Source organism: Peromyscus californicus, unplaced genomic scaffold (assembly GCF_007827085.1).
Source record: "Peromyscus californicus insignis strain IS unplaced genomic scaffold, ASM782708v3 Scaffold_2__1_contigs__length_46816999, whole genome shotgun sequence".
Taxonomy (NCBI): Eukaryota; Metazoa; Chordata; class Mammalia; order Rodentia; family Cricetidae; genus Peromyscus; species Peromyscus californicus.
This window is the reverse complement of record NW_026294540.1, coordinates 21121491-21131008: the sequence shown is the minus strand read 5'-3', so window position 1 is coordinate 21131008 and position 9518 is coordinate 21121491.

Sequence of the window (9518 nt, the reverse complement as noted above, 5' to 3'; positions counted from 1 at the left end):
GTGTGCTTGTTAGTTCTTTTGTCAACTGGACACAGGCTAGAGTCGCCTGAGAAGAGAGAACCACAACAGAGAGAATTCCCTCCATCACAGTATCCTGCGGGCAAGTCTGGAGTGGGCGTTTTCCTGACTGGCGATGGATGAAGGAGGGCTTGGCATACTGTGTACTTGCCATCCCTGGGTAGGTGGTCCTGGGTTGTATAAGAAAGCAGGCCTACTAGGCAGGAGCACTGGCTGCTTTGCTAGAGGACTGGGGTTCAATCCCCATCATCTATAAATCTAGTTCCAGGGGACCTGATACCCTCTTCTGGCCTCTTTTGGCAGCAGACACCGGAGTGGTACACAGACGAACATGTAGGCAAAACAGCCATACACATACAATAAATACCAGATTAAGCTTTTTTTTAAAAAAAAAAAAATGGTTAAAGAGCCGGGCAGCGATGGTGCATGCCTTTAGTCCCAGCACTCGGGAGGCAGAGACAGGCGGATCTCTGTGAGTTCGAGGTCAGCCTGGTCTACAGAGCAAGATCCAGGACAGGCACCAAAACTACACAGGGAAACCCTGTCTCGAAAAAACAAAAACAAACTAACAAATGGCTAAAGAAAGAAAGCAGGCTGAGCGAGCCATGGGGAGTGAGCCATTAAGCTCGCTCTCTCTTTCTGTTCCTGCCCTGAGCTCCTACCTCAGCTTCCCTGTGAGCCAAATAAACCTTCCCTCCCCAAGCTGCTTTTGGTCAGTGTTTTATCACAGCAACAGAGATGCAAACTGGGAGAGTTGGTACAGTTCTTGAGGGCCTGGCCTCCGTCCCTAAAACACAGCTAAGCAGCAGGGGGGTGGGGGGTGGGGGGGTGGGGGGGTGTGCTACAGGCACAGGCACCACCCACAGCAGTTGGAAGGACAGGGTGTGAGTGGAGGGTTTCCCAGCTGAACTGCCCCAACCTTCAGGCCCTGAGCCCCAGGGCACATCCCGTGCCCCTCCCCTCCCAGCCCCTGTCACCAACTCTGGTGGAACTCCACTGCTCTGGTGCAGTCCCCAGCAGCCAGCCAGCAGGTGAGAGACCTGTGGGCAGGTTTCACCACCACCACTGCCACCCGCTGGACTCTGTTTCCACAAGACACACTCCGCCGTCCAAACCCACCTACCCCAGCATCCTCCCCCATGAACAGCCGTCCCCCACCACATCAGCAGACCCTATAGGTACAGCACTACCCACACCAGTTGGAAGAACAGTTCCCAGTCTTCAGCCAGCAGTCCCTATAGGCACAAACACCACCTATGGAAGAACAGACCCCATAGGCACAGTAAAGCCCACACCAGGCAGAAGAACTGGAGGATATGCCGGATTTCAGCACCCTCACAAACCTCGACTGAGACAACCCTTCTGGACCTGATGACCAGCCAATCATCAGAACCCTTGGGCCATTCAGGCCAAAAGACAATAAAGGAAATAGATAATAAAGGAACAAAAGACCCATCCAACAAAGACATCACAAGAATCAACACCTGTACTTATAATTACCCCAAACCCAGATGGGTAAACTGCAGTGTAAGAATATATTCAATAGCATTAAGGGCAATATGTCACCACCAGAACCCAGTGGTCCTACAACAGCAAGATCTGAACATCCCAGGGCAGATGAAGCAGAAGAAAACGACCTTAATAATAACCTTATGAAGATGATAGAGGTCCTTAAAGAGGAAATGAAAAATTAATTCCCTTAAAGAAATCGAGGAAAAGACAAACAAAAAATAGGAAGAAATCAATAAATCCCTTCAAGAAAGCCAAGAAAAAAACAACCCAACAGGTGATGGAAACAGTTCAACTCTTGAAAATTGAAATGGAGGCAATAAAGAAAACACAAACCAAAGGAATCCTGGAAATGGAAAATCTGGGGAACTGGACAGGAACTACAGATGCGAGCATCAACAATGAAATATAAGAGATGGAGAATCTTGGGCGTTGAAGATACGATAGAGGAAATAGATTCATTGGTCAACGAAAATGTTAAATCCAAAAAAAGTCTAAACACAAAACACTCAAGAAATCTGGGAATACCACAAAAAGACCAAACCTAAGAAAAATAGGAATAAAAGAGTAATTCTAGCTTAAGGGCACAGAAAATATATTCAACGAAATCATAGAAGAAAACCTTCCCAATCTAAGGAAAGACATACCTATGAAGATACAAGAAGCTTACAGACCACCAAATGGAAAAAAAAAGTCCCCTCACTACATAATAATCACAACACTAAACATACAGAACAAAGAAAGAATATTAAGAGCTGCAAAGGAGCCGGGCGGTGGTGGCGCACGCCTTTAATACCAGCACTCCGGAGGCAGAGCCAGGCGGATCTTTGTGAGTTTGAGGCCAGCCTGGCCTACAGAGCGAGATCCAGGAAAGGCGCAAAGCTACACAGAGAAACCCTGTCTTGAAAAACAACAACAACAAAAAAGAGCTGCAAAGGAAAAAGGCCAAGTAACATATAAAGGCAGATCTATTAGAATTATACCCATTACACCCGGCTTATCAATGGAAACTCTAAAAGTCAGAAGGTCCTGGACAGACATTTTACAGATACTAAGAGATCATGGATGCCATCCCAGACTACTAAGCAAAACTTTCAATCACCATAGACAGAGAAAACAAGATATTCCATGACAAAACCATATTTAAACAATACCTATCCACAAATCCAGCCCTATAGAAAGTACTAGAAGGAAAACTCCAACCCAACCAAGTTAGCTGCACCCAGGAAAACACAGGCAATAATCTCACACCAGCAAAACTCAAAGAAGGGAAACACACACATACTACAAACAGTAGCAAAACCAGAAAGAAAAAAAAAAAAAACAGGAATTAACAATCACTGGTCATTAACATCTCTTAATATCAATGGACTCAATTCACCAATAAAAAGACACAGGTTATTAGAATGGATATGAAAACAGGGTCCATCCTTCTGCAGCATACAAGAAACACACCTCAACTTCTAAGACAGACATTACCTCAGAGTAAAGGGTTGGGAAAAGATTTTCCAATCAAATGGACCTAAGAAGCAAGCCAGTGTAGCTATCCTAATATCTAACAAAACAGACTTCAAACTAAAATTAGTCAAAAAAAATGGAGAAGGACATTTTGTATTCAAAGGACAAATTCACCAAGATGTCTCAATTCTGAACATCTATGCCCCAAACACAAGGGCACACACATTTGTAAAAGAAGCATTGATAAAGCTTAAGTCACACCTCAAACCTCACACATTAATAGTGGGAGACTTCAACACCCCATTCTCACTCAATGGACAGAAACTTAACAGAGAAAAAAGGGAACTAACAGATGTTATGACTCAAATAACATCTTAACAGATATCTACAGAACATTTCACCCAAACACAAAAGAATATAGCTTCTTCTTAGCACCTCATGGAGCCTTCTCTAAAATTGACCACATGCTCTGTCACAAAGTAAATCTCAACAGATACAAAAAAATTGGAATAATCCCCTGTATCTTATCAAATCACCATGGGTTAATGTTAGAATTTAACAGCAACACAAACTACAGAAAGCTCACAAACTCATGGAAACTGAACAACGCTCAACTGAATCACCACTGGGTCAAGCTAAAAACAAAGAAAGAAATTAAAGACTTTCTAGAATATAATGAAAATGAATGCACAACATACCCAAACTTACAGAACATCATGAAAGCAGTGCAGAGAGGAAAGTGCATAGCACTAAATGCCTACATAAAGAATTAAGAGAAATCTCACACTAGGGACTTAACAGCATACCTGAAAGCTCTAGAACAAAAAGAAGCAAACTCATTCAGGAGGAGTAATGCCAGGAAATAATCAAATTGAGAGCTGAAATCAATAAAATAGAAACAAAGAGCAATACAAAGAATCAATGAAACAAAGAGTTGGTTCTTTGAGAAAATCAACAAGATAGACGAACTCTTATCCAAACTAACCAAAAGGCAGAGAGAAAATATTCAAATTAACAAAATCAGAAATGAAAAAGGGGGACATAACAACAGACACTGAGGAAATCCAGAGAATCATTAGGTCATACTTCAAAAATCTGTACTCCACAAAATTGGAAAACGTAAAAGAAATGGACAATTTTCTTGATAGATACCACATACCAAAATTAAATCAAGACTAGATAATTTAAATAGACTTATAACCCCTAAGGAAATAGAAACAGCCATTAACAATCTCCCAACCAAAAAAAGCCCAGGGCCAGATGGTTTCAGCATAGAGTTCTACTAGAATTTCAAAGAAGAGCTTATACAATTATTCTTCAAATTGTTCCACACAATAGAAACAGAAGGAACATCGCCAAACTCTTTATGAAGCTCCAGTTACCCTGATACCCCAAACCACACAAAAATGCAACCAAGAAAGAATTATAGACCAATCTTCCTCATGAACATTGATGTAAAAATACTCAATAAAATACTGGCAAACAGAATCCAAGAAGACACTAAAACAAACAAACAAACCAAAAAAATCATCCACCATAACAAGTAGGCTTCATCCCAGAGATTCAGGGATTGCTCAACATACAAAAATCAGTCAACGTAATCTACCATATAAACAAATTGAAAGAAAAAAAAAGCCACATGATCATCTCATTAGATGCTGAAAAGCCTTTGACAAAATCCAACACCCCTTCACAATAAAGGTCTTGGAGAGATCAGGCATACAAGGAACATTTCTAATATAATAAATATATTATAATAACATAATAAAAGCAATTTACTGCAAGTCAACAGCCAACATCAAATTAAATGGAGAGAAACTCAAAGCGATTCTACTAAAATAAGGAACAAGACAAGACTGTCCACTCTCTCCATATCTATTTAATACAGTACTCATAGTCCTAGCTAGAGCAATAAGACAATAAAAAGAGGTCAAGGGGATACAAACTGGAAAGGGAGAAGTCAAACTTTCGATGTTTGCAGATGATATGATAGTCTACATAAGTGACCCCAAAAGGTCTACCAAGGAACTCCTACAGCTGATAAACACCTTCAGTAATGTGGCAGGATACAAGATTAACTAAAAAAAAAGAAATTAGTAGCCCTCCTGTATGCAAATGATAAATGGGCTGAGAAAGAAATCAGAGAAACAACACTTTTACGATAGCCACAAATAATACAGTATACCTTGGGGTAACTCTAACCAAACAAGTGAAAGACCTGTATGGCAAGATCTTTAAGCCTTTGAAGAAAGAAATTGAAAAAGATATTGGAAAATGGAAAGATCTCCCATGCTCCAGGAGAGGTAGAATTAACATAGTAAAAATGGCAATCTTTTTTTTTTTTTTTTTTTGGTTTTTCAAGACAGAGTTTCTCTGTGTAGCTTTGTGCCTTTCCTGGAACTCACTTTGGAGACTAGGCTGGCCTCAAACTCACACAGATCCTCTTGGCTCTGCCTCCCGAGTGCTGGGATTAAAGGCATGTGCCATCACCACCCGGCAAAAATGGCAATCTTACCAAAAGCAATCTACAGATTCAATGCAATCCCCATCAAAATTCTAACACAATTCTTCACAGACCTCAAAAAAAAAATACTCAACTGCATATGGAAAAAAACTAGGATAGCTAAATCAATCCTGTACAATAAAGGAACTTCCAGAGGTACTGCCATCCCTGACTTCAAGCTCTACTACAGAGTTATAGTAGTAAAAACAGCTTGGTATTGGCATAAAAACAGACATGTGGGTCAATGGAACTAAACTGAAGACCTCGACATAAATCCACACATCTATAAACACCTGATTTTTGACAAAGAAGCCAAAATTGTATAATGGAAAAAAGAAAGTATCTATTGCCCTGCACAAAACTCAAGTCCAAGTGAATCAAAGAACTCAACATAAATCCAGTTACACTGAACCTGATAGAAGAGAAAGTGGGAAGTAGCCTTGAATACATTGACAAAGGAGACTACTTTCTGAATATAACACCAGTAGCACAGACACTGAGATCAACAATTAATAAATGGGACCTCCTGAAACCAAAAAGCTTCTGTAAGTCAAAGGACACTGTCAATAAGACAAAACAATAGGAAAAGATCTTCAGCGCCCCCCCCCACAGAGGGTTGATCTCCAAAATAGATAAAGAACTCAAGAAACTAGACATCAAAATGCCAAATAATGCAATTTAAAAAAAAAAATGGGGTATAGATCTAAACAGAGAATTTTCAACGGAAGAATCTCAAATGACTGAAATACACTTAAAGAATTGTTCATCATTCTTAGTCATAAGGGAAATGCAAATCAAAATGACTCATATCATCTTACACCTGTCAGAATGGCTAAGATAAAATACACTGATGACAGTTTATGTTGGAGAGGATGTGGAGTAAGGGGAACACTCTTCCACTGCTGGTGGGAATGCAAACTTGTACAACCACTTTGGAAATCAGTTTCTCAGAAAATTGGGAATCAATCTACCTCAAGACCCAGCAATACCACTCTTTGGCATATACCCAAAGGTTGTTCAATCATACCACAAGGACACTTGCTCATCTATGTTCATAGCAGCATTATTCATAATATCCAGAACCTAGAAACAACCTAGATCCCCTCAACTGAAGAATGGATAAGGAAAATGTGGTACATTTACACAGTGGAGTATTACTCGGTAGTAAAAAACAATGACATCATGAAATCTGTAGGCAAATGGATGAACTAGAAAAAAACATTCTAGTAAGGTAACCCAGACCCAGAAAGACAAACATGGTATGTACTCACTCATAAGTGGATATTAGGAGTAAAGTATAGGATAATCAGCCTACAATTTACAGTCCCAGAGAGGCTAGATCAAGGAGGGCCCAATGAGGGATGCATGAATTTCCCTGGGAAGGGGAAATAGAAGAGATTTCCTAGGTAAACTGGGGGTGGGAATGGGGGGTTGGGAATGGGAACTTGAGGGAGTGGGTTGGGTGGACCAGGTGAGGGAGGGGGAGAGTAACGAAAGAGATGTCTTGATGGGGGGGCATTGGGGGGTTAGGGAGAAACCTGGTGCCAGGGAAACTCCCAGGAATCCACAAGGATGACCCCAGCTAAGACCCCTAGCAATAGTGGAGAGGGTTTCTGAATTGACCATCTACTGTAATAAGATTAACTACCCTAATTGTCATTAGAGAGCCTTTATCCAATACTGGTGGAAGCAGATTCACAGCCAAGCACTGGGCGGAGCTCCGTGTGCACTGATGAAGAAAGGGAGGAGGGATTGGTACAGGTGTGTGTGTGGGGGGGGGGGTTCATGATGAGGAACCCGCAGAGACAGCTGACCTGAGCTCGTGGGAGCTCTTGGACTCTGGACCAACAGTTAGGGAGCTTGCATGGGACTGACATAGGTCCTCTGCATGTGTGTGACGGTTGTGTAGCTTGGTCTCTTTGTAATACTCCTAGCAGTGAGATCAGGACCTGTCTCTGGTGCTTAGCTGGCTTTTGGGAACCTGTTCCCTATCCTGGATTACCTTGCCAAGCCTTGATGCAGGGGGAGGAGCTCGATCCTGCCTCAACTTGATGTGCCATGCTTTGTTCAAGCCCATGGGAGGCCTTCCCCTTTCTGAATGGGGGTGGGGGGGGATGAGAGGAGAGGAGGGAGGGGAAACTTCAGTCGGTATGTAAAATAATGTTAATTAGATAAATAAAAAGAAGCAGCAGGGTGTGGTGCTGTTTGTAATCCCAGAGACGGGAAGGCGAGGACAGTATACCTGAATGTCGTGTTCTGCCATGGAATTAGTTGCATGAACGTCTATAGTTATAGGACAAAAGACAGTCATAAATCAGTGCACTTACTGAATATGTTGGTGCGGACCCCAGCGAGGCGGATGGCAGCGAAGCCATAGGTCTCAGATGCTCTCTGATGCTCTCTTGATGACTTCTTTAGCTTTGAGGGCACCGGGAGCTGATGGTCTGCCAAGTGATACATTCGAGAAATTTTATCAATTGCCAGAAAAGTTATCCTGGAATACTGGAGTGTCTTTGAGAATGACAGCACTTGGTGAGCTTGACTTGGAGACTCAGGGTCCCCCCCACATCTCTATGGCCACCAAAGTCACCCCTAGCCAATGGCTTTCAGGTTCTCCTCTCCCAAACTTGAAGAATGAAATTGACAATCCACAGAGGGCCAGCAGTGAGTTTAGAGGGGAGTTTGTTGGAGATGCATAGGTGTGTATGTGAAAGAAAGAGAGAGGAGGCTGGAGAGAGGGAGGGAGGAGGAGGAGAAGGAGGGGGAGAGGGAAAGAGAGAGAGAGAGAAAGAGGAAGAGGAAGGGGGAGGGAGGGGGAGGGAGGGGGAGGGAGGGGGAGGGAGGGGGAGGGAGGGGGAGGGAGGGGGAGGGAGGGGGAGGGAGGGGGAGGGAGGGGGAGGGAGGGGGAGGGAGGGAGTCTGAGTCCTATATTGCAGGAGGAGTTCCAGAAAATAGGGTACCATGGACCTGTTCGTCTGGGGGGGCTTCTCATAGGACTTATTGCAGGAGCTGGGATGAGGAGTGAAGGGGTGAGGTAGGAGGGGTATGGGGAGGAGGATGAACTGGCTGATCCAGGTGCCTCCTCTCAAGGCAGTCAGGAGAAAGTACAGCCTTCTGGCAGAGGTGCTTTGGGGAGACAAAGAAGCAGGACATTGTCAGGACCGCTGATGGGGGGACCACCCTGCCTGAGCAGATTTTATTTCCTGATCTCATCACAAAGGCGTTAGGACAGACAGAATAGCTATATAATTAAATAATAATTAAAACTACAGAAGTCAAGCCGGGCGGTGGTGGCACAGGCCTTTAATCCCAGCACTCGGGAGGCAGAGGTAGGCGTCTCTGAGAGTTCGAGGCCAGCTTGGTTTACAGAGCGAGATCCAAGAAAGGTGCAAAGCTACACAGAGAAACCCTGTCTCGAAAAACCAAAAAAACCACAGAAGTCAGTAATACACAGCCACAATGAGGACTAAGGATAATGAAAGATAATTTGGGATTTTGATTTGCAATATTCCAGCTCTCTCTAATCACAAGGTTCCCATCAGCCAGTGTATCTGCAGAATATATAGTGCAGAGGCGGCTTCTTCAGAGAACTTCAGTTCCCAGTGGCTAAAAATGAATAAATAAATTTAAAAACAGTTGTGTCCAGTTCCACAGACTTTTAATCTCAGCCACGCTCCTACTCAGGAGGGCGAGGCAGGAGAACCGAAAGTTCAAAGACAGGGACCTTCCAGGGGTCAAGAACATTGCAGAGAGAGGATCTGCTCTGCTCCCAGCACCCACCTTGGGTGGCTCACAACTGCCTGTGACTCCAGCTCCTGGGTATTTGATGCCCCTGGCCTCCGAGGGTACCTGCATTCATGTGCACATACCCATACATAGGCAGGCACATATACCTAATTTTAAAGAAAAGTTCAAGGCCAGTCTGGGGACGATTCAGTGAGACGCTGTCTCAGAAGAAAAAGGAAAAAAAGGAGGTTGGAGATGGAACTCAGTGGCATAGAGTGCTTAGTATGTGGGAGGCTTTGAAGTT